Here is a 19,787-nt window from a genome sequence, read left to right on the forward strand (position 1 = left end):
GCCCCTCGATGTCCTTCCCTGTGCAAGAGAGAAGCAGTGCAGCAAGGTGAGCAGCCATGCCTCTGCGGCCGGGTGCATGGAGAAGCGCTCGGGCACAGAGCCTGCAGCAGAGACACTCACTTGGCGGCAGCTGTTCAGCTCCACAGCCAGAGCTTTGATGCTTGGCAGGAAGCTCACTCGGGCTTCCTGGCTCCTGTGCAGTGGCAAAAGGGACAGGCAGAGAGAGAGCTGGGTGAGCCCACAGCCGCCTGTTGTGCCTTGTCAGGCAGCTGTGGCTCACAGCTACCTGGAGCCACAGGGGCAGCTCTCCCCAGCTGAGGAGTGTGCAGCCGCTGTGGGAGCATTTCCCTCCAGCAGCAGCCTTGCTGCAGCCTTGCAGCAGCAGCTTGCCCCTGCAGCGCGCCCACTCACTGCTCCTTCAGTGCCTGGGAGCTGCAGGAAGAGAGGAGAAGCAGCGTCAGAGCCCAACGGCTGGGGGGCAGACACGCGCACCCAAACTCCTCCTCGTTGTGCCCAGGGACACAGGGGCAGGACCAAGCCCCGAGGTGGGGGCCAGACGGAGGTGCTGCCCAAGCCTTGGGCCCCTGTGAGCTGCCAGAGCCGTGGCTTTTGCCCTTGCTTTCTGGCGAGCCGAAGCTGCCTGGGGGACACAGGCCACTCCCTGCTCCTGCTCTGCACGGAGGCCAGAGGCCATGGCAAGGCTGCCGAAGGCCTCCTGCTTCCCTCAGCTGGCAAGCTCTCCTGCCCTGCCATGGCACGTGTCACCACGACTCACCCAAAGGTGGCAATGCACGAGCTGCTGGGCCAGGTGAGGATGATGGAGGTGGCATCCTCATCGCTGCCCTCCTGCTGCTGCTCTTCTCTCAGCAGCCCTGCCTCCTCACCGCTGCTCCGCACCCACAGCTGGTCCAGGGCCAGGCAGAGCCGTGGGTGCAGGGTGATGCCTTGGCTGCAGAGAGCAGAGGCAAGCACTGAGGGGCAGGTGGCCTCTCTGGCATCCCCCTGCACAGAGCCCTGCTGTGTCCCCCCCCTTGCCCCCACTGCCCGCCAACGTCGGCACGCACAGCGGTGCATGCAGCCCCAAGGGGCTGGGGGCCTGGGGCTTAGGCCAGGCCGGCTGTGCCCTGGCCCAGGGACAGGGATGGGGCAAAGGCAGCTGGGCTTTTTTTCAGGCTCTTACTGCAGCTTGGTGACCACCAGTTCCTTCTGGTGGAGGAGAAGGCGCCTCTTGCTCCTCTTTGGGCCGCGGCACAGTGTCACATATGCGCTCAGCACGGCCTCATCTCTGCTGGCAGCCTTCCTGCAGAGCAGAGCAGAGAGTGGCAGCCATGAGAAAGGCAGCCCCTTCTGTTGTGGGGCGCAGCTGTGGCCGTGTGTCCCTGGCCTCTAGGGGAGCCTACCTGTAGTCGAAGCAGATTTTGGCCTGGCCCGTCCTGCCTGGCACAAGAGGACCCTGGTCTCACTGCAAAGCCACGGGCCACTCGCTCACGGCGAGTAGTCCAGGTGGGATGAAGAAATTGGGCTAATGCCACTTGGTCAGAAATTTGCTTTCTCACACAATCACTCCTCACAACAGACAGCTCTGGGCTGCTGCTGCCACCTCTCGTGGATGCTGAGTCCAACTGAGCCAACGGTGCAAACCCAACTGACTCAACAGTGCAAAGTCAACCGACCCAGTGGTGTGAGCCCAACGGACCCTGGGCTGGACAGTGGGGTGGGGCGGTGGGGGCAGGACTTCCTGCCAGGCTGGCCAGTGGTGGCTTTGCACGTGGCAGCCGAGCAGGACACACATGAGGCCAAGGCTCACCTCCCTCTACCTGCTGCCAGGGCTTTGCCTCCCGCAGGCCTGCATGCACTCAGCTGCCTTGGCCCTAGGGGCTCTTCGGGCCCTTCAAATTGCTCAGCCTGGCCTCCAGCAGCAGCTGCTTTCACAGCTACTTCTTCCCTGCTGCAAGGGCTTCCCCTCCTCCTCCTTCTCCTCCTCTTCCTCCTCCTCCACCCTGGCTACAGGACTTGCCTCTTTTGCTGCATGTTTTGCCGCAGCAGCTTCCTGCCAGCCTCCTTTGCCAGCCCCTCAAGGTCCCTAGTACTGCCAGCAGCACCACCCTCCCACCCACCGGCCTCCTGCAGGGGCCACTTGCATGCCCTCTTGCTGCAGTCTCAGAGGACACTCTGATGCCGAAAGATTTATGCTCTTAATATCCTTTTCATCAGTTCCTAGCTCTGTAGACTATGATTGTGGAATTCTATTATTTCTTAGCTGACTGCAGTCCTTTTCCTACACTGTCAGACAAACACATCCCTGGAATCCTAGTCTGATCTTGCTTCTTCAGTGAACCAAGTCCATATCAATTTCCCATGGCTCTAGATACAACAAATGAGCGGCAAGATATAAGCAAGGCAGGGGCTTCAGTGGGGCTCTGAACCGAGAGAGGGAATTACTTCATTAACTCTACTTCTAATTGGGAATTTCTGCCAATCGTGCTGACTTGAGAAACTTGTGAAAGTGTCGAAGCCTCGTCTCACGTGTGCATTTCACCATGAGTGCACCTGGAGGACAGTAATGAAATGCTAACAGCTTTTTAGCATCTTAATCTTGTTTGGCTCTTGATTTTCAGGGCCAGAAGGCAACAGCTCAGCCCACCAGCTGCATCACTCGATGGCAACAGCAGCTGCAGAGGACAGCACGGGGCAGGCAGGCCTGCATCTTGCTAGCAGACAAGCTCTCACCAAGGCCTCAGCAGCTCAGGGGGAAAAGCCACATCACTTTTGGCCATGAGCTATGCAGTGCTGCTCCTTTGCGTGCCCCTAAGTCCTAGTTGAGGCTGTCCACAGGGTGCCAGTTTGCACGAGGATGGCCCATGTCTTGCGAGTGCTGCTGGCATGTGTGCATCACACACAGCCAGGGGCTGTGCTGTGCCCTCATTTGCTACGAGGAGAGCCCCTAGGGGACCTTCTTAGGTGGCACATTGGCTGCGCTCACAGTGCTTGCAGTGGCGGCAGGAGGTTGCTCTGGAGGCCAAGGTTAAAGCTCAAGGGTGGCTTCTGATGGGCAGGTGATTTCCCCATGCTCAAACACAAAAAACAGGACATGAGAAAGGCCTAGAGGCGTAGAGCACTTTGGGATGGGGTGTCCTGAAAGAAGTGAGATGTCCTGTTGGATTGGGGCTTGCTTGCCTTGGCCAACTTTTCCAATGGCAAGTGGAGCTTTCCTTGGCAGGCCTTGCAGTGCCTTCTCCCCAAACTTGGGGCTCTGCTGCCTACCCAAAGCCTTGGGCGCTTTCCTGCCCTGCCTTTACGCAACTGGGGCATGGGCAGGGCATGCCTGCCTGTTTCCCCCAGCCCCGTCACCCCTGCTTGCCAAAATCCTCCTGGATCCTAAGGTGCACACCTGCTAATTGCTCCCAAAACCACAAATCAACACCTGTTTCACTTTCAAACTTTAGCTATTGCACATTGCTCCGGCAGTGCTGCCTAGAGAGAAGTGCACCAGTGCCCACTGCAGTTGAGAAAGGGAACTTATTACAGCGCGCTCCTGACATACAATTTATTACAGCGCGCTCCTGACATACAATTTATTACAGCGCGCTCCTGACATACAATTTATTACAGCGCCCTCCTGGCATACAATTAACAAGTGCAGTTACAAACTTGCTGCGGATTGTTACATCTCTGCTGCCCACACGGAAAAATACAAAGACCCCTGGCATTTCACACAAGCTCTCGTCTGACAAAGGCTGACAAAGCAGCGCCTGCACAGATACATGTCTGTCTCAAAAGTGACAAGCATCCGTCGCACTCTCCAAATACTCCCAGACATGTAAGCAAGCTACAACTTGACGCCTCTTTCCAAAGTGCTTCATCCACAGATAAACATGCCAATCAGTGCTGTGTAAATAGATTGAGTTCCGTACCAAAACAGTGGGCTGTTTTGCAGTGGGAATCGATCTGTAATGTGTGGCAGGACAGACACCCCCCGCCCCCTTCTCTCTCTCCCTGATTGCTAGCCGAGATCGATGGCTCAGATTAAGTCAATGGCTTAATCCTGACTATCAATGCTGGCGTCTGGAACTCAGAGCGAGACACTGAGAGAATGTGAGTAATTTTCAAGTGACCGCAAAATACACACTCTTTTCCCTATAAAACACCACGCAAAACTCAGTAAAATCAGAAGCTTTGTACATGGATACTGGAGCGTGAGAAAAGTTTCTCCCCCAGCTTGGACGCGAGCTGTGCCGTTACTTCCCGTGGGATTGAGAGCGGATCTGGTGCATCCCCAGCTCCAAAAATTGGATTTGGTAAGAAGCATTCAGTTTCCTGAATTGTATTCCTCTTTGCTAGCTACAATAATATTAATAGGTACCTTTTCCATTTTTAGCGCTGTATTGTTTTAATCTCCCTATTTTGGGCACACATATATATATGTTTGTTTTAGCTATGAATAGCTTTTCATGTGTTGTGTAGTAAAATTTGTCTAGTTCTTTGTTCCGTTCTCACCTGTGTCTAATAAACCATAATCTATTTTACATTAGACATAAATCGGCTGTCTTTATAAGAACTTACGAGTGAGACTGGGTTTTGGGGTGCTGGTCACTCTGAATAGGTTTGGTCACTAGTTGTCATAGGCCTAGGCAACTGGTAAAATCCATATACCCTCTGTTTCCACTTGTGACATAATGCTACAACTACCAAAGTACAGATCAAAATTCACATCCCCCTAAAACTAAAGACATAGAACAGTATAGCTCCACAACTCTATCCAGCTTGAAATAGCACTCAAGACCTGCAGAGATGTAACAATGTACAGGCACAATAATACCCGGCTACACACAGGGCTGGCACGAGGTCCAGAAGGAACCCGGCCGGCCCATTTCCCCATGCTCCCTCCCCCTCGGTCGCTCGGTCCCCCGCAGAGCAGCCCTTCTGGAAACGTCGAGCAGATGGAGATCTAGGAAGCAAAGGGAGCACTGAGTGGCTTGCAGTGTGCCCTCAGACCCCCATAGCCTCAGCACACCCACAGCCCCCCCACACCCTGCTAGCCCATCAGCCCCGCCAATGCTGCCATCCCCCTCAGCGTCCCCAGTGCCCTGAGCCCCGCCAGCCCTCTCTGCACCCCTGCCTCTCCCCTGTCCACTCAGCCTCCGTCGCCATCGCCCTCAGCTCACCCAGAGCCCCCAGCCCCAGTGCTTCCTCTCAGCCCCCACAGCCTCACCGTCCTCTCGGTGTCAGCGCCACCATCACCACCTCAGCAGCACCGTGCCTTCAGCGGTGCTGTCCCCTGGGGCGGCCCGGGGCCCTCAGCCTTACCGGCCCCTCAGCGGCTCCCCGGTGCCTTGAGCCATGACGCCCCTGAGGGGGACGGTGCCTGCTGCCACCGGCGCTTCCCGCCGCTCCCGTCAGCTGCGGGCAGCCGGGACCTGGGGCTGAAAGTGCTGCTGGGCACTAGCCCGGCTGCTAGCCCGGATCCCAGCACGGCCAGAGGGCACAGAGGTGGCCCAGCGGGCAAGGCAAGGCGGGGAGAGGGGCAGCAGAGGGGAAAGAGGGCCTCCAAAAAGCAGCCTCCAACTATTAAGAGACCTACCTCATTATCCATGGACATAGAAGTTTTGAAATAAAGGTCTCTAGAATGAAACCTTCTGTCAAAAACCAGAGCTATAAACATCTAGAGATAGAACTGGAGGGAAAGGCAATCCAGTTGCCCCATCCTCACAGCCTCTCCCTCAGCCCCTTAGCCCCACACACAGCACTCCTCCTGCAGAGATACAAGCACATGGCCATGTAGGAAGCCAAGGGCTGCAGAGCCCCTGCACAGCTGCCGTGGAGCTCTTACCAAGCCCTGGCCAGCAGCAGCCCTCGCTGGCCCTTGCCAGCACCTTGGGCTGATGCAGGGCAGTGTGGAGAGGAAGGTGGGCAGCAGAGCCTGGCACTTCCATACCTGGCCTTCTTGAGCTGCCACAGCCTCCTGTGTTGTTGGTGTCTCCTTCTACCTCTCTTCCTCCTCTTCCTTTCAGGTTGCTCTTATCCATCTCTGGCCCAGGCCTCTTCTCTCTGTCATTTCCTGCTCCTCTTTTCCTCTCCCTGGGGTTGCCTGCAAGCCTTGACTCGTGCGGTTGCATTAGTTGGGCAAAAGCAGGAGGCATGAGCTAAGTCCCTTCTTGTTGGAGCCCCCTGCAAGCGAGTGCCTTTCACCTGCTGGTTGGGGTGTGTCAGGGCTTCAGCCTTAGGCTGGGCCTCCATGGAGCTCTTGCTCTCTTTGCTGGGAGCCAAAGCTGGAGGAGGTGCCTAAAGCAGAAATTCTGGAGGTGAGCTGTGCTCTGGTAGAATTTTTTGGTGCTGTTAATGTGTCTGTACCTGGCCCTTATGTTGTAAACTTTATTTGTTAATAGTTTTATGTGACCTTGTCTCCTGCATGGTTCGTCACGTTTCTGGTTTCTGTCTTTGTAGCTGTGTTTCAGTACAGTGCATTGAATTCCAATGTCACCATGTGTGAAGCTTTTTTCTTTTTTTTTTTTTTTTTTGTGCAGTTGTCAGCTATTGGTTAAAAATAGCTACATTATATTGCCATTAAATATTCATTAAATTGAGTCGTGGCAGGCTGTGAGAAACATCCAATTAAGCAGTTCACTTTCCCCACATAAGGCTACAAATGAGCAGTCTTCTTTCTCTTCAATAATGCATCACAGGCTGCCTTTAGTATCTGTAAAATAATTGATAAGGCAAAAGTTATTTGTAAAATACATACTAGAAATAGAAAACTAGATTAGAGGGGATGATTTTGCCTTGGGACTTTCCTCTGACTGTGGGAAAAGCACAGCATACTTTGATTTAATTTTTACATAGCCTGGGGAACCTGAAATGCAGTACCTAATAATTCAATATTTTCTATTTCTGACATGCATTATGGATTACTAAGTCTTAAAAACCAGAGCAGGAAAACACATCACAGGTTTTTTCCACCCTGAAACTCTTACAGGGCAGTAAATATGCCTGGGTCATGGGCAAGGCTCCATGATGTTTTTGACCTAAACAGTTTATCTTGTTTTGTAGCTAACTCACTGGTACACCTATGGATGTGTGTGAGAGTGTGCCCAGGCTGCACCTGGAGGCAGGACTGCCAACTGTGCAGGCAGAGCTGAACTGGTTGGAGCATCAGTGACAGCAGAGGTGAATGGGTTCGGGCTTCACTGCCGCTCAGAACATCTCTCTGGATTCCCAGGGCCAGCCCATGCTGCTGACTCCTGGCTGGCACACTGACTGAAGACATTAAAGCTAGCTAGGTTTGCTGTAGGCATTATCAAACGGCTCCCTCCTCTGCAATGCAGACCTGCCTCAGACCCTACACTGGGTCTGCCACAGCGTGAACGACCTGTAACTAGGCACTGCAGGGACCTTGGGTCTGTGCCCTGAGCTGGGGTGCTCCATGGGTCACCGAGCTACAGCAATGTGTAACCTGGTGCCAGTCTCCTGTTTCCCCAGCCCTAGGCATATTCAGGGACTAGGCTTCTGTGTAAGTCTCTGCATCCCAGGTTACACATTCCATGACTCTTGTGTAGCATCGACCAGTTTCCATTTTGCTTTATATGTATCTCACCTGCTGTCACTTGCTCATTATTTCTCACCTGTCTTCATGTGCTGATGTTAGTTTTAATTTGCCCCTTTGTTTAATTTCTAATTCTAGGGCATTACTTCCAAATGTACTTTCTGGTTATTACCAAAGCTGTGTGTACATGCTGGCCCTAAACTCCATGAGATACGGATTTAGCAGACTAGAAATAGTTTGGCCATTTTACTCCCATTTAAGATGTAGGATTTAATTGACTTAAACATGAAGCAAGGCACTACAAGACCTACAGTACTTTTGTTTTCTTCTTTTTTACTTGTTTAATCTGAGATAAAATTCCAATTATTTTTATTGTTCCTACAGTGTAATATTTTAGACACAAAATCTTGTGTTGACCATACACTGATGCCAAAGGAGGGGTCTCTTGGATATGGCAGCTTACAGTGACGATCCAAGCTACTTGGTGCCTTTTGGACAAAGGAAATAGTCTGGTAAGGACCCAGCTCTGAAGGAGGGTGTGCTTTGCAATGTGGCTGAGGACCTGCAAACCTCAACCATATTAAGAAAAAGGGGTGAAATCATGGGAGCAAGAAATTTATGGAAGCAGTGGTAAAATTCCTACCTGAGAAGCAGGATTTCTTATATGATAGAAGTGAGTATGCATCTAGGAGCTCAGCAACAATCTCATCCTTTATTATTTTTCAGCTTGCCCTTGAGGCAGTGTACAAGAAAAATACTTTGTGAACATTTTGATTTTTTAGTACAGTATCACTATTAAAGTTACATCTCAATTAAAACCTTATTTAAAACAATGAAGATAATACATTTTATATCATAAATGCAAAACACTGAAAATAATTCAACAAGAAATGAAAACTAAAGCTGCAGTTTTGTTTTCATACGTTTTGCACATTTTCTAAATTTTTCGGAGAATCACAGAAAAATTCACTCGAAAGTTGAGTCTATCAGAAAGTCCATGCTTTTCAGATGTATATGTACTGAGAAAAGGAAACAACTTCTCTTCTGTGTACTGCAATATATAAATAATATACATTATTTATTGATTTGCACCTGTGGTTTTCATATCCATCAACAATTCCCACAGAAATAGAAGCAGAAGTTTAAAGTTTTAATAATTAAAATGGTAAGATGGGAAAAGCTGTGACATAAATGAAACAAAATCAAATCAGACTGTGATCTTGCATACTGGTACGTATGCAAACAGTGGCATTGCTCCTTTAAAAAGGCTTTTACAGAATTTATTCTTCAAGGCTTGCTACTATTGTGCCTGGATATCCTGCCAGGCATAATAAGAATTGCCCGCTTTTGAGGTTTGTCTTAGTATTTACGAGGATCATCTAAAACCCAGTCAAATCGATGGAAAAGCTCCTGGGATGCATCTCTGCTGCACCAAGCACAGTAATATTAAGCAGTGCCTGACTTGGTGCTAAGTGAACTGCCTTGTGCAGAGCCATGCAAAAGGCAGCAACCAGGGGCCAGAAAGGAGCACAGTGACAGTGCAGGTTAAGCCTCAAACAGGCTTTGGTTCCAGAGGCTGCTCACTCTCAGCTTGTGCAGCACCTCCCTGCAGTTACACAGTACATGGCTTGAGCACTGTGAAGCCATGAGTAGTTTGGCCTCAAACTGAAACTCAGGCAGTGCCTAATAACCAGGTGTCTTAGGGTTTATGTGGTTCTCACCACATTATTTACCCACTTACCTGCAGTAATATAACATCAGTAGCAAGCAGAGGGTGTTTGAAAACTCAGTCTACTGCCTTATTGCTAAACTGTCAGGTAATGCATAATTCCTTAGACTTCTTGTGTCTGAGGTACCAGTCCTAATGTTTCCATAATACTTTAAAATCTAGGAGGAAAGTATGCACATTTAACGGGCTTGTAATTATATAAATATAATATTGTGCAAGAGATTTTTTAGCAATATTATGAGAAACAGATTAGTTCTAATACTACTTTGATGAATTTAATGTTTTCTTTTATTCTCTCCCTTAAAATTCTTGCAACTGTTTTGAAATGAGGAAACAGTAAACACCATATTCTGCAATCCAGTATGATTGTTCATGGGCTTCTTAAGCCAAAAATAGATAAAGCATAGAAACAGAGTGGTCATTCAAATTGGAAATTTATAATGAAAGCAATGCATTTGGTATTTACTGAGCCTCCAAGAGAAGGTTGTCATGCAAATAAAATTTGTCCTACATTCCAAATGGAAAATACAGGGATTATAAAACACATTTAAGGTCCTATTTGCTAATTAGGGACTTTCATCTTGGTGGTTATCCTTTGTGCACTTTTTCTTAAACTTGGCAGGAAAAAGGCATTGGCTAAAACAGCTCAAAAAACTCTTATAATTGGCACCCTAGAATGGGCAAATTAGTGAGCTTCCACTGCTTTTGGCCTTGAGTTTAGCAATCCATTTTTATCCAAATAAAGCCTGGATTCATTTCAGCACCAGAAGAATGCTTTATAACACATTCTGTAATAAGGAAGCAGCATTTAGTGAATCAAAATGTAGCAATGAGAAAAAAACAGCCTCAGCTTCATGCATTTACTGACATTGTTAATTCTGCAGTCTCCAGTCCGAAGTGGCTCACACCTTCTCACCAGTGTAGGCAAAATTTAATTTTGTGGCCTTAAGGTTACAAAGCAAAAAGTAAACTCTGCTTCTCATTTGGAAAAAAGATGTGGTGCAGCTGTGAAACCATCCTCGTCCAGCAATCACTCTTAACTCTGCCCTGTCTGATCTCTTCCTTACACTCTACAGCAGGAAAAGCTCTCCAGCTGTCTTGTGCAAGCAAAATAGTTGTTAAGAACTTTTCTGTCCCTTTCTGGAATGATTTTGTCCACATTAGAGTCCCACAACAAACAGCTGCCTGGTTTTCTCAAGCTTGTGGCTGGTGCAATCTTTTGTGTCCAAAACTGCTGCCTTCTCATTAACTACACCAGTGCTGAGAGAAAAAAAAATCACATTCTGATTTTCTGAAGGTGGAATTATGGGTGCATGAAGCCAGCTATTGTTGTCAGCCCCCAGCATCACTTCAACATGGGTGGTTATAGTAAAAAAAAGTTCTGGCTCTTTTGGTTTTTATAGGAATTGCTGATGGTATGCAAAATGTTAATGAACCTAATTATGTGTTTTCCCCATTTAATAACCAGAATGTGTCAGCATTTTGGCTATTAAACACTTCATGTGGTTATAAAATACTACATAAGTGGACATCTAGTGAGAAAAATGTGTTTTGATCTACAAAAATGTGAATGACAGAACTTCATAGTGCAGGGTAATGCATTTTCAGATTTCCCAGCCATTTTGTTCCTGCACTGGTTATCACAGTAGTATTCTTGTACTACTTTGGCTGGAGTTACACATTTGTTAAGAGGTGGTAAGTAATTGTTTTCGTTGGAACGTGTTTGAAATGGGTAATAAAGCTATAATTATAGATATGGATGCCTGTTCCTACTTAAGTTCTAACTCCAGAGTTTTAACACTGATGCCTCATTAATTCCTGCTCTAGAGTTTTACATCAGCAAATTCATTTAATGTTGTCTCTAAAATATGCACTTTTCTTTCAAATGAAGCTGTTTTTTTGTGCATGTGAGAAAGATATTCCATCAGACAAATGAACCAAAAATATTTTAACTTTTCTTTATCCTTTTACCCATTTCCTTCCAAACAGAGAACATTAGGTCTTAGCACTTCAGATTCTAGGGAACACATGAATTTTCCAGTAGCCCAGAATGAAGCAATTATGCTGTCTCAGTGCAAATGTGACACTCAAGAAGGTACAATTTTCTTAAATTATATTTCTGTTTGTAGCAACGTGGGGTTTTAGGATTCCATGTGCTCCTTTGTCCCTCTGCTTTGTATCCCATTGGTTCATTTTGAAATATGCTCTGCTGTACCCTGAAATCTATTGGTGGGTTCCCTATGCCTGTCTTCCCTTCAGACTCCCCGGGACTGGCTCTGGGGGAGACAGTCCCTCCCCTTCCTTTCCCCTTATAAGGCAGAGCCTGGATCACCTCATGGTCTTTCCATCTCTGGGCTGGCACCCCTTATCCCGTCCCTGCCTTTCCTCCCCCCTTCTCCTCCCCTGCAACCCCCTTTTCCCCGTTACCCCAAATAAACCAATCTGCCAGAACAGAGATGGAGTCCAGTTCCTTCCTTCGTATCACTATATTCCTGCTTGAATTGACGTGGTTGGAAGACTGCCGCCATGCCGCGGAACCTCGGGGGCCGGCCGCCCCAAATTCGGTGGGTTTACACGAACCAGAGACCCAGTCCAGGGGGGCAGCCGGCCTGTGCCGCCCTCCCGGACTGCGTTACTACATCTGTTAATTACCCTGAGCCTTTCTAGCTAAGCTTTGAAAGCTAATTTGATTGCTCCTCAAGTACAAAATTTGGAATAAAGCCAAGACGAAAATGTCTTCTACTTTCTACTTGAAGAAGAAAACTTTAGAAAAATAAACTGACAGTATCAATGAAGTAGATACATCTTTTATCTGAACCTTCTCTTACTCAGTTTAATCTTTCAAATTGCAAAATCATTTCCATTCAAGCAGCTGTCATCTTACACTTTTTATGAATAATTTCTTTATAATCTGATCAGAAATAACAATAACTATTGTTTGGTAATAACAATAACTACTGTTAGAATAGAATTTCATGGTCCCAAAAGGAAAAGTTTAAGATAATTTCTTATTCATGCTTTTCTTTAATTATTTTTATTAACAAAACAGCTGAATATGGATATATAATTTAAAGTAAAAATGTTAGCTACTTTACAGTTTGGTGTTCCCAGTGATAAATTTTTATATGGTGATTATGTGTGTTTGTCTATCCCCTTGAAAAACTTGTGTCTTCAGTGAGCTACTGTAAATCAAACTTTATGTTTCAGAACATGAAGCTACTGAGGTTTTGAAAAAGTCAGAATCTAGCTGGAGAAGAGGATCCAGTTCTCTACTGTGTGCGCCGAGGGAAGAGTAGTCATAATGCAGAGCCTCATCCATTTTCAGAGGCAGGAATCAGATGCCTCAGTCAAGATATGCATACGAGGTGATCTCTCAGTCCTTTGGTAGCTCCAAAGCACAACTAGCATGTGCTGACAATCCATCAGTCAAGGTGGTAGGAACATCAGGAGAAACAGGGAAATAATGTGAGGAAGAAGAAGAAGAAAAGGCAAGAGCAATAGGAGGGTGCTGAGTGTAGTAAAAGTATAGAAGAGGTGACTGGAAGGCACAGATGTAAAAGTAGGGAGGCTTCCTATTGTGCTCTTTGTGGAGGAGCTCTCAAGCACTCCAAATCACACTTGGTAAAATCAGATAAGAGGAAAAGCTATGCATTCACCTGAACAGTAAAGCATTTTTATTTTCACATGGATCTTTAGGCAGAATAAGATTTATGTAAGCAAAGCTTTATTAAGTAATTTAAAACAGGCTTCATATACATTTTTGGGGTTTTTTTTGGCTGCTGAAATGCAGAGTAAAAAATATGATTTATTGTTGTAGAAAGGAAGCAAGAATGATGGATGGATGTGTGTGCCATGTCTGTGATGAACAGTCCACAAAGCTGATGTGTAGGACAAAGCAAAGTCACTCAGATTTTATTTTGTAGGAGAAATTGTACTGTGTGTTATTTTAGCCCCAAGGGGAGGGTTGTTCCCCAGTAAACTGGAACTTGAAAGAGGCCTGAGTTTGGCATCATGGTTTGCCATATTGTACCTTGTTCACAAAGGGCTGTTGTCAATAGCTACAAATTTTCATTATGAAAATGAGAAAACTGGGCTCCTAGTTAACAAAGTGCATATTATTGTTAAAATATCTGTTAGAATATGTACTAATTCAGAATGAAACCTTAGAGATTCTATTTACTTAGCACCCTAGTAGAGTAGTGGTAGAAATCTGTGGACATTTTCATGGTATTGAAAAACAGACCTTTGTGTAGGAGCATTGACTCACATTTTTAGTCTACGTTTTAAAAACTTACTGAGGTGAAAAGGAGATTTGTGTTGATCCATGAGATCCATGTTGATAACACATGGATGATGTTACCTGGCAAGTATCTATGCCTTTAAAATCAAAACAGTCCTCTAAACCTACTAAAGAGTCGTCTTATCACCTGCCTACTAAGATGTATTACACATTTAGAAAAGAACAGTAATGAGCAGTTGTGTCATTGAACCCCCATGGTTTAGTCATTGAACCTTGGTTTAGGCACTTGTTGGCTGCGTGGGAACTGCATGAGTACCTCAGGCTATATGACTACAAAAGAACATGCAATTGTAAAACATTCTGCTCTTCAAGAATCCTCTGAAGCAGAGAAGGTGCTGATCTGGAGGTACAAGAGCTTGCTTTCATCTTCCAATAAATAAATAACCTTTCACTGGCTGTGGAGAGGAAAAAAGAAATATTTTGATACCAAGGATTATTTTCTTCCCATATTGATATTTTGAAGAGGAAAGGACCATAAGAATTTTACAGAACATCTGAGTTAATGCAATGTTCACAAATATTGTACCAAAAAAAAAGGGATTGTACTGTAAGTTTGTACTGTGATTCTTACTCTGAGAGTACAATTCAAGTGACTATGAGTAGACTTCCATATTAGTCTAGAAGACTTTCTTAAAAATGAGCTTCTATAGAGTCAGAATTCCTCTGTCCTGTCTGTGCCATGGGTTAAATCAGGAAAACTGTGCTCTTCTGTGATTTGTCTTCAAGGGGCTTTTGCAAGGTACCTACCCAGCTGTGCACATATCCAGCTGTGTGAAGTATGTGTCCTGGACACCTGGTATTCAGCAGAAGTTAATTTCTTATACAGATCTACCCATATGGGTCTAAATCCACTCACTAACATAAATACAGTCATGTGGAGAGGACTTAGCTGGGGAAGGGATCAAGCAATTCCAAAGGAATTGGACAGAAGAGGCCATAAGTATGGCAGCTAGGACTATATGAGGACTAAGAGCTGAGCTAACTACTTACATTCTCTCTGCTAGGACAATGCTAGGACAAGATATTGAGAGTCAGCAAATTTGAAAAAGCCTCCCTTCACCAACATACCTAAGCACACAAAAAATGTCACATACCTCATAGTGGAAGGACCTTCTATTCTGATGTTATGAAGACATACAATATCATTCAGGTGACTTACTAAAAGATGAGAGCCGATCTCAACACATTTCCACTCTAATACTGAATATTTTTGGACCTGACAATGAAATCTCTTCTTACATCAGGAAATACCAACATCTCTCTGCATTCCCAGATTCCTTTCCTTTTCTGTCCTTCTTTTTCTAAATTTGTCTTGTAAGAACTGATGGGACACTAGGTTGTAGTCCAGGCTATGTTTTGATGCCAGCAGCACTGTGCCACTCATAGCAACTCTCACCAAGTTGTCCTGTGCTAGAAAATGAGCCTCACCCAAGTTGAGATGGAGGCACTTTGGCAACTAATAAACAACTAATCTGCTTCAAAATATTGGACCTTCTCCCCATCTTTGCCAGGATGGTGCAGAGAGGTCAAGTATTCTCACATCTGTCACAAATTTATCCAGCTCTCAACATCTCAGCAAAGACAGCTATGTGGTGTTTGGGAACTCAGCATATCAATACCAGATTTCCAGAGCTCTTTTGTCAGTCTAGGAACTCTCCTGATCCATATTTCCTGGACAGTCCGGTGATCCATGGGTTCCCAAGCAAATACTTCCCCCTCTCACTCTTCTTGTCACCTGTGTAGCCCTGGCCACAAAAGAGGAGCACAGCTGCAAAGCAACATTTCTGCTCTGCATTTCACAGGCCAAGTAATTAGATCACCATGGGAAATTCTTCCATGGAAATGATTCAGGTTAAAGATTTGCTTATGATCTCTAGATGCCTGTCCCTCCCTAGACCATCTACTAGTGTTCACAATATTATGTTCCCAGTACAGTGCTCACACTAACAGAAACTCACATGGGTTCAAGCTCATTACTTCAAGCACTCCCTTCCCAAGAGCTTGCTATTTTTAGCGAGCAGTGCTGCTCTGCCATGTCTTCGTGTTCGAGATGACGTGGTCCCACTGCAGGGAGTCAGGGACAAGCAAGGCTTTTTAGAGTTGTGCTGCACAAAGTCAGCCCAGTTAGTGGAATTCCTATTTTTAACCTAACCATGACACTGGCCCCAGTGGAAACTATAAACATCAACTCTGAAGGAAATTTTGTGCCACTGCAGCTCCTGCTGATGCTACTGTTACTACCTCTGCTTGACAGCAGTAGCAGGGCATGGCTGTGAAGCAAAGGAAGGTAACATCAGAGAGGAAAAGCCTTTACCAATACCGTCTCTGAACAAGGGCCGGCCCAGACTAGATCAAAGTGCCTGGCATGGTACCATCTTCTCCCTCTCCAGGAAAGGGACCATTCAGAAGAAAGCAGACCAAATAACCAGTGAGATAAACCAGACTCATAAATTCTTGATTACTTCTTCTCTTTTTCTTTTATCACTCTATTTATGTCCAACATCACCTTTTCAATCCATATAAAGTTCACTAAATTCCTTTTGCCAAAAGGTTTCACATCTTCTAAATCAGAGCTGTCCTGATTAGGACTGCAAATTGTGACAATGGCGTCTTGTACCTGCTGAGCCACTTTAACTCCTGTCCTGCCTTTGGTGCATGTGGTGCAGGAAAACTACTCTTTTTTGTAGCCAAGGATTATCCTGCCCTACTCCAATGCAGTTGTTCACCTGGCTATCCCTACTTCTGTTTCTCCTCATCCTTCTATGTGACAGCTGCGCTTCCCCAGCCTTTTGGCCTGCAGAAACAGCCAGTGTTACCTAAAGGTCAATCAAGCAGGAGGGTGCCCTGAAGTGTTGTGTCCATGTGCTCTTTTCTCTCCTTGCAAGTGGTGTATGAAAATAATATTTGGCAAAGTTGGGGTCATGCTTTGGGGTGCTGCCCTCAGCCAGGTTTTTCTGCCTCTGTGTTAGTCCATCTCTGCTCATTAGACAGGGCACCTTTAGTTGTCCTGAAACCTGACATGCCTCATGGGAGCCCAGCTGGCTCCCCCACTAAATGGAAACTTCTCCTTGCCCTGAGTACTGTCTTCCACCAAACTCTGAATAGATTTTTCTGTTTCTCTCTTTTTTCACCTGATCTGGACTTTCCATGAAGCCCATTAGATTTCTCTCTTCTTTATTGTTGCATCTTGCACTGTTGCTCATCTAGACACCAGGTGCAGGAACATGCATAATTTAGAGATTATTATCATGTTGAGAAGTGCCTTATTCAAGAGCTGCCCAGCTGGTCCTGGCATTACAAAAATTAGTGGCTACACAAAGATCAAAAATCTTATTGCAGCTGTCAGTAAGGGTTAGCTGAATGACCAGTTTCAGCTATGGTTTAAATGCTGAACCATTTACATGGAGAATGTATACAAAGGAAGCAGTCCAAACCCGTATATTTTTGTGGACATCTGAATGCAGTTGCCTGCATGGGAGAAGACAGCAAAAATGTTTCTTGCAGGGAGAGAGGAGTTCAGGTGAGCATCTTCCAAACAGTAAAATACTTGAATCAGTAGTCTACTTTTAGAGAGGTAAATTACACCCTGACTTCCTGTCTCACTTATGATCTCTAGTTGTTACTGTTCTATAAATAATAATAGCACTTCTTTTGACAAGGGAAGGAGGTTGAGAAATTAACTAGGAAAGAGTCTGATTTTTTTTCATCTTGCAACATATGGATGATCAAGATGGGGGAGAGAATGTGCTGAACTTGAAAGATTTGTGTGAGGCTGTGGTTCCACTCTTCCTTGCAGGATTTGTGAGAGTTTTTTTCCTATACAGAAGTTGGCAGATAAAGCAGATAAAGTAAAGATTAAAGCACAATGACAGGCAATTTGGAGAAATTTGCATAGTAACTGGCTGGCTAAATTTTGCCTGTGAGATCTATAAATCTGTCACTCTTATGAACAGAAGATTGTCGCAAATCATTGGCCAAAAACTGAGAAAGCCATTACTTATTTTCACAGAAAAAAATAGTTGCAGGAGCAATTTAAGTATCTTTTCCACCATCAAAAACAATCCTACCTTCTCAGCCATCATTTTGTATGGTTGTGTTCACTGATAGAAACAAAAATCACCACATCTACTAGAGATTGATATTACACAAACTTTTAAAAGATCATATTATCTTCAGAACAGGTTTTGTTATACCCTCCCGATAAACTCTTTGATGTTAATTCAGACATTTTTGAATAAAATTCTGTAACAGCACAAAACATCAGTAATAATTCAATATACTTTATGAAGGAAAGAACCTCACTTCTCAAACAGGCTGTTTTACCCAGTCAACTGCTGTAATACTTATAATAAATCTACTGTAAACTCACAAGGCACCCAGGATAGAGCTTCATGAGTTAATTTTCCATTTTGTTTCTACTGTGGAAACCTTAGTGACCCTTTCAATTCATTTGGACAATGCTCTGATGAATCCAGAACACATCTCTTCCTTAGTTTTTATTGCAGAGTCTATTTTATTTACAACTGGCTGTGAGGTAAGACAGAAATTGCACTTATATTGAAAAAGCTTCTTAAGTTAGCAAAGACTGTGCAATTTTTTAATTGCCAATAATTTTTCATTATATGTCATGGCCATCAATATTGAAAAATGTTAACTGATTTTATGAAATCTATAGAGACTTTGGATTTAAACCTTTACAAAATTAGTAGATTCCAGTCAGTTTGCTAATGTGCTTTCAGTTCAGTATGTGCATTCTTTGCTTCTATTTGCTCACACTATGAGTTTATTACTTATAGTGCTGAATACTCATATTCCTGGAATTCTAAATGAAAGCTGAAAAAAAAAGTCTTCATTGATGATGGAATTGGCAGAGCAATATTAAATGCACACTGCTCTTTAGATCAATTTTATCTTGCTTTAAGTGATGGTGCTTCCTGATAAATTATTTGAACTATTTATCCTCACACCTGCACTATACATAACTGAGATACAGAGCATCAGGGCATCTTTTTGAAAACTCATCTGTAAGAAGATATTGCAATTACATTTGAGACTTTATTTATGCTTATGTTTCTTTTTTTCACATGAGTCCTAGAATTTTTTTTCCCATTTTTCCTCTTAAGTCTTTCTCCAGGATTCTGTTGTAAGATAACTGCTATACAGACAAACAAAATAGTAAGACTTTTGTTGATGGCTTATATGAGCATGTAAAACCACAAAACAAGGGGTTTTTTTGTTTGTTTGTTTGTTTGCTATTTTTTAAAGAACATTAGGATTAGGTGTTTCTAAACCTTGTATTTTGCTATACCTCTTCATAAAAGCATTTTAGCTGAAAACATTCCTATAATGAAAATGAAAGTAAATTCTGATATTTTATGGGCGGTTTAAGCAGGAGAGATTCTGCTATTTCCTATTTGTCCTGTGGAATAAAAAGGTGTGCTCTCCCCACTCATCTCCGGAAGAACAATTTTCAGACCTGTCAAGTCTGAAGTTCAGACAATACTGAGTAATCTATTTGGAGTAGTAAATCATGGAGAATAAAGTATCTCTCTGTATGTCTGCAGATACAGAATGAAGTATTTGTAGCATGTGTTCATGAAGACTGAATTAATTTTACTCAAACCTTTAGAAGGATATTCACCTTTCAGCATGGCTTATACATGGAAAATTCCATCTTACAAGAAGATTTTACATGGAACATGAACAGCTGCAAGTTGAACATTTTGCAGTTGAAATAGTAGTCAGAGATTTATGCCATCTGGGTTTAATTTAATGGGAAGATACCTCAAAATTTCCAGAATACACTGATGCTGAATTAAACTTACTGTGGCAGGAGAAATGCATATACAGGTTCCCATAGATCATGAGGCTAGAAAACACTATGGAAAGACAGATAATTTCCAGAAATAGTGAAAAGTCCAAATGTTTGGAGGTTTTTGTGCTATACAGGTTTTCTCATTTTGTGAGATCTGAAGTTTCTCCCCTATGGAGTTTAGCTCAGGCTTGTAAGATCAACACATATTTTAGTACATTTATTGACTTCCCTAGCTTTTGAAAACTCTGCTAGAGGGGCCCATCAGGGCCAACAGCTGGTTATTTGGTAAGTTCTACTTCTTCCTATGAAAATGGTATTTATAATAAAAGATGTCTCCCAGAGATTTTGCAAGAAATTTATCTTCTTAGTATTATGCATAATTCTGCTGAGCAAATCAGTATGG

Source organism: Lichenostomus cassidix, chromosome Z (assembly GCF_008360975.1).
Source record: "Lichenostomus cassidix isolate B80296 chromosome Z, HeHo_3.0, whole genome shotgun sequence".
NCBI classification, from domain to species: Eukaryota; Metazoa; Chordata; class Aves; order Passeriformes; family Meliphagidae; genus Lichenostomus; species Lichenostomus cassidix.